Below are 6,248 nucleotides of genomic sequence, written 5' to 3'. Positions count from 1 at the left end.
AGAACTCACAAACCATGTATCCTTGAAAGATAGATACCTTGGTAATGACACTTGACTTCTATTTAGAGAAAGAGTTTGCACACCAAACAATATTGGTTTAAGGGGAAGTTTTGCTCACCAGGTGGACTTCACTTTTCATTCGAGGGGAATGAAAATATACAAATACTTTTGGTGATTTCTTTTGTTTGAGAAACCTATGTAAAATTCGAGGACGAATTTTCTTTTAAGGTTGGTAGACTGTAATAACCCGAAAATTAGTGTCAACTATAGAACACTATATTATTAGTTATATTCGAAAAGTCTTACTTTGTTTTGAGTATTTTCTTTTTAGAAATCAATATCATCACATACCGCACTGAGAAGATATGTAATTTTTTTTTAATACTAGACTTCTAGTAAACTTATCAAAATACCTTAGTTCGTATTTCTTGTGTACACTCGATATTTATCATTGAGCTCAATACTATTATCTATATTATTTTTGTGATGCATGTCATTTTAGTACTAATTATTGCTATTTTTACCTTAAGAAAGCACTAAAGTTCTTTACTTATTAATTGGGTAAATGTGCATATGGATGTGTGTGTACATACATACATACATACATATATATATATCTATATATATATATATATATATATATATATATATATATATATATATATAATTAGCAAGTTGATTTATGCTTTCTTTCTTTTATTATTTTTTTTTATTTTATCTTTTCCTTTAATCATTTAACCTAAATAGTGATTAGTCACTCACCTTACAATATTAAGTCACTTACTTATTTTATGCTTATTTCTAGCCTATATAAACACATGATCTCTATCATATTTTCCTACAAGCTTAACAATCAAGTGCAAAACTGATTTGAAGCCTCCTTAGTTGAAGAGAAAACTCAAGATTCTCACACAAATCCTTCACTCTTTTTCTCTTAAGAAATTCCCTTTTTGTCAAAGAAGTCCAAGCTTGATTTCAAGACCAAAATCTTCACCTCACCTTCTGAGTTTCTTAAGTAAGTACATGATTACATTTCTATATTCTTTTGTCTTTAAGATTTATCAAATTGCATAATCAATGATAAAATGGAAAAGGATCTGCTTTGCTGCAAACCCGTATTTTCGTATATAACAAATTCTGTTTTGTCAAAAATAATTACAGTATTAAATTCCTCATCAAAAGTTCTTTAATTTAGGCTTTTGAATCACTCAAAAAGGTTAAGAAATGAAGAAGTTATGGCTAATCAAAGTTTTCAACTTTTAAACTCGCTGGAAATCTCATACAGCCATCACAACTTCAAAAATTCATATCTCTCTCATTTCTTATCCGATTTCTACAAACTTTATATCAATTTGAAGCTTAGGACCTCTACTTGTGATATGGAGAGTTTGAGAATTAATGGTAAAATACACCGTACGTAAAGACTTAAACATCAAAGGTCAGTATCAAAAATATCGGTTTCTGTACTGTTATGGTTCTTCACCCTTTCTGGACTATATCCCTCTGATCTGGACTACATGACTTATTCCATTGAATTCCTTGTGAAAAATCCTTTGAAATGGTGTACTCATTTGACTAATTCGGACTTGTGATGGACAATATAACACATTTTGAAGTTTGATGACTCTAATCGGAGAATCATGAACATGGTTGATGAACTTCAATGGATTTGGACATAAGAACTGAAATACTAACTATAATATAATTTTGTTAAATTGTGTATACTTATTTAATGCTTGCACTTTATTATTTTACTTTATTTCAGTTATTTACAAGCTTATTAATTGTTTATAGTTACTTATTTAATGCTTGTGCTTTATTATTACCTATTTTACCTTATTTCAATTATGTATAAACTTCTTTTTAATTATGTTGTTTGCTAGTGAATTTACTTATTTGTGATATACAATTATGTTATACATGTTTTCATATGAGATTATTCCTAAGTATATGTATCTATATGTGTGTGTACATATACATATATTACGATCTATAATTTATAAAGATTGTATGTTGTGAATTTGATTATGTCTAAGATACTTATTTGTGATATACAATTATGTTATACATGTTCTCATATGAGATTATTCCTAAGTATATGTATCTATATGTGTGTGTACATATACATATATTACGATCTATAATTTATAAAGATTGTATGTTGTGAATTTGATTATGTCTGAAAAGTACAATTATGAAGCCGGGTGATTACAACAACCCCGTGCTTAAGTGAATTACTGGTAAATGTGTTTTGGTGCTTCGTGGTTATGCTTCGTGGTTGTTAAGCTGTGGGCCCTAGTCCCTTCAGATAGTGCACTATTATACTCTTAGGAAGGGTGCTTACTTTGAGTATACATGCCTTGGTTGTGTCCTTGGTATGCTGCGGCTTACCCGTACTTTGGGAATAGTACGTCGGTCCCTAGTACGTGGATTTATGATTTGATACCAGTCAACCTGGTTTTCCCGTGTTTTGGGTATAGTACGTCGGACCCTAACACGTGGATTTGTGATTTGTTACCAGTTAATCTGAAAATTCACTAAAAAGAGAAGTGTACTTATGTTATTTTGATCAAATATCTATCTATGATATATTTTTAATATGTGAAGGTATTAGTAAAAAGAAAATCAAGCATGTGTTGCTTTAATGTTATTTCACATACTAATGCTACAATATTTGTTGGTTTGATAAGAATATGTGACTATGTGATTTATTACCAAACCATTCACACGAATGAATATATTTGTATATATGTGTGTGTGTATTGTGTGTATATATATATACATATTTAAGAATTCGTATGAACTTAAATGGTTCTTAGTACATTTTAACTTGGTTGTTCAGTTTTGATTTCTTATAAGATACATTAATATAAGAATGTAAGTTGTGTACTTACTGGGCTTGTGTTGCTCATGATGCTACACCTTCTTGTTTTCAGGTATTGAGTAGATGCTTGGGGAAACGGGATGAACCTACTAGATAAAATAATATTTTTCTACTACTATTTCTAGTGAATACCTGTACTGATTCGAATTTTGCTTAACTTTGGTTATGTAAATATATTACCGATATTAGTTTTCTAATAAAAGTACTATTCAAACATGTATATATTTTCTTTTACTTCTTGTTGATTTATTCAAGAAGAAAATTGTATTTGTTTTGACTCACGTCACAAATTCACGAGCCATATTTCAGTACAATATTGGCCTTGGATTTGGGGGCGTGACAAAGGGGTTGAGTGTGAGAGAAACACAGAGAGTTAAAGTGTGAGAAAAACACTCAGAGTTAGAGGGTGAGTTTGAGATGGTGACAGAGAACAATTATGTTCAGCCTGCCATACCTAGATTTGATGGTCATTATGACCATTGGTCTATGCTTATGGAAAACTTATTGCGGTCAAAGGAGTATTGGGGCTTGGTAGAGAATGGGATTCCGGTAGTAGCAGATGGAGTTGAACCCACGGAGGTACAGCGCAAGGCCATTGAAGACGCAAGATTGAAAGACCTAAAGGTGAAAAATTACCTTTTCCAAGCCATTGACAGAACAATTATGGAAACGATTCTCATCAAAGAGACAGCCAAGAACATTTGGGACTCAATGAGGCAGAAGTACCAAGGTTCTACAAAAGTGAAGAGAGCTCAGCTGCAGGCACTTCGAAGAGAGTTTGAGGTGCTCCAAATGAAAGATGGAGAGACGGTCGATGAATACTTTGCTCGGACATTAACCATTGTCAACAAGATGAATGCTCATGGTGAAAGAATGGAGCAGCTTGTGATTGTGGAGAAAATTCTAAGGTCGATGCCTGTCAAATTTAATTACGTGGTGTGCTCCATAGAAGAATCCAACAATCTCACCACAATGTCTATTGATGAACTACAAAGCAGTCTGCTTGTTCATGAACAAAGAATGCGTATCCATACCGGAGAGGAGCAGGCTTTGAAGGTGTCATATGAAGACAGAGTTGGAGCAAGAGGACGAGGAAGAGGAGGCTTTAGAGGCAGAGGTAGAAGAAGGGGCAGGCAACAGTCCAACAAGGCACTAGTGGAGTGCTATAAATGCCACAAATTAGGGCATTTCCAATACGAATGCCCTGATTGGGAGAAAGGTGCACATTATGTAGAGTTAGATGAGGGTGAAGAGATGTTGTTGATGGCACATGTTGAGCTTAACAATGCCACAAGGGAGGAAGTTTGGTTTATGGACTCAGGGTGTAGCAATCACATGAGTGGTGACAAGCGGTGGTTCACAAGTATTGATGAGCAGTTTCGACAATATGTGAAGCTTGGTAACAACTCCAAGATGGCAGTGATGGGGAAGGGAAATTTTAGACTACACATCAATGGAATCACACATGTGATCACTGATGTCTATTATATACCAGAGTTGAAGAACAATTTGCTTAGCATCGGTCAGCTACAAGAAAAGGGGGTTGCAATCTTGTTTCAAGATGGGAAGTGCCGTGTTTATCATCCGAAGAAAGGTTTGATTATGGAAACAAATATGACCGCCAATAGAATGTTTGTGCTCCTTGCAGTCATGATGTCTGAGACATTAACCTGCTTCAAAACTGCTTCTGAAGATAGTACTCAATTATGGCATTGTCGTTACGGTCACCTTGGCTATAAGGGATTAAGAACTCTGCAATATAAGAAGCTTGTGAAGGGTTTGCCGGAAATAAAGACACCATCCAAGTTGTGCACACACTGTATGATAGGCAAGCAGCACAGGGAGTCCATACCAAAGAAAAGCTTATGGAGGGCCTCACACAAACTTCAGCTAGTGCACTCGGATATTTGTGGACCGATCACACCTCTGTCAAGCAGCGGAAAAAGGTACTTGATCACTTTTATAGATGATTATAGTCGGAAAATTTGGGTGTCATTCTTATCTGAAAAGTCTCAAGCTTTTGCTTCATTTAAGAACTTCAAGAGTTTAGTTGAGAAAGAATCAGGGGCTTCAATTAAATATCTTCGAACAGATAGGGGAGGAGAATTTACTTCTCAGGAGTTTAATGCTTTCTATAGTTCACATGGTATAAGCAGGCAATTGACAACTGCCTTCACCCCTCAACAAAATGGGGTGGCTGAGAGAAAGAATCGAACCATTATGAATATGGTTCGAAGCATGTTGTCAAAGAAACAAGTTCCAAAGTTTTTTTGGCCTGAAGCAGTCAACTGGACTGTATACATTCTCAATCGAAGCCCCACCTTGGTAGTGAAGGAATTGACTCCAGAAGAAGCTTGGAGTGGCATCAAACCATCGGTTCACCACTTCAGGGTCTTTGGTTGCATTGCACACGTCCATGTTCCAGAAGCTAGAAGGAAGAAATTGGATGATAAAAGCTTCAAGTGTGTGATGTTGGGGATTAGTGAAGAAAGCAAAGCCTACAGGCTCTATGATCCCACCTCTAAGCGCATTGTGATTAGCAAAGATGTCATTTTTGAAGAAGATGCAAGCTGGGACTGGAAAAGAAGTGCTGATGAAGTGTAGCTTGATGTGTTAGACTGGAATAACAGTGAAGAAGAGAGAAATGAGTCTGGGGAAAGTGACGATGGGGAAAGTGACGAAGAAGAAGAAGAAGAGGCTGAAGGAGAAAGAGCAACTAGCTCTTCCTCAAATCAGCCTGAAGAAGAAGCTCAAGAAGAAGGGAGGACAAGGAGATTGCCGGTGTGGATGCAAGACTATGTAAGCGGAGAAGGGTTGTCAGAAGAAGAATAATTGCACAATCTTGTGATGTTCACCTCTGCGTCCGATCCAACTACGTTTGAAGAGGCGCACAAAAGTGAAAAATGGCAGGCCGCAATGGTTCAAGAAATAGAGGCAATCGAGAGAAATGGTACTTGGGAATTGACCGAGTTGCCAAAAGGAGCAAAAAGTATCGGAGTCAAATGGATATTCAAAACAAAGCTGAATGAAAGTGGAGAAGTTGATAAATGCAAAGCACGGCTTGTTGCTAAGGGGTATGCTCAACAGTATGGGATCGATTATACTGAGGTGTTTGCACATGTGGCTAGGTGGGACACCATACGCATGATAATTGCTCTTGCTGCTAAAAAGAGATGGTGTGTGTATCAACTGGACGTAAAGAGTGCATTTCTGCATGGTGAGTTAAATGAAACAGTTTTCGTTGATCAGCCACAAGGGTTTGTGAAGAAGGGTGATGAGTTGAAAGTGTATAAATTGAAGAAAGCCTTGTATGGCATCAAACAGGCTCCACGTGCATGGTACAGTCGTATCGAAGCCTACTTCA

The 6,248-nt window shown here is 36.1% G+C and overlaps 1 long non-coding RNA gene across 1 annotated transcript; it reads left to right on the top strand.

The window, feature by feature from the left end:
• The first annotated feature begins 847 nt into the window (after window positions 1-847).
• On the top strand, window positions 848-3,102 carry LOC133723547 (uncharacterized). Its single transcript, XR_009853092.1, has 2 exons — window positions 848-1,015; window positions 2,937-3,102. It is a non-coding gene; the product is annotated as an uncharacterized LOC133723547 (long non-coding RNA).
• The last annotated feature ends 3,146 nt before the right edge of the window (window positions 3,103-6,248 follow it).

Source organism: Rosa rugosa, chromosome 7, assembly GCF_958449725.1.
Source record: "Rosa rugosa chromosome 7, drRosRugo1.1, whole genome shotgun sequence".
NCBI lineage: Eukaryota > Viridiplantae > Streptophyta > Magnoliopsida > Rosales > Rosaceae > Rosa > Rosa rugosa.
The sequence above is the reverse complement of the archived record's forward strand: the minus strand, read 5'-3'. Positions and strand labels throughout refer to the sequence as shown.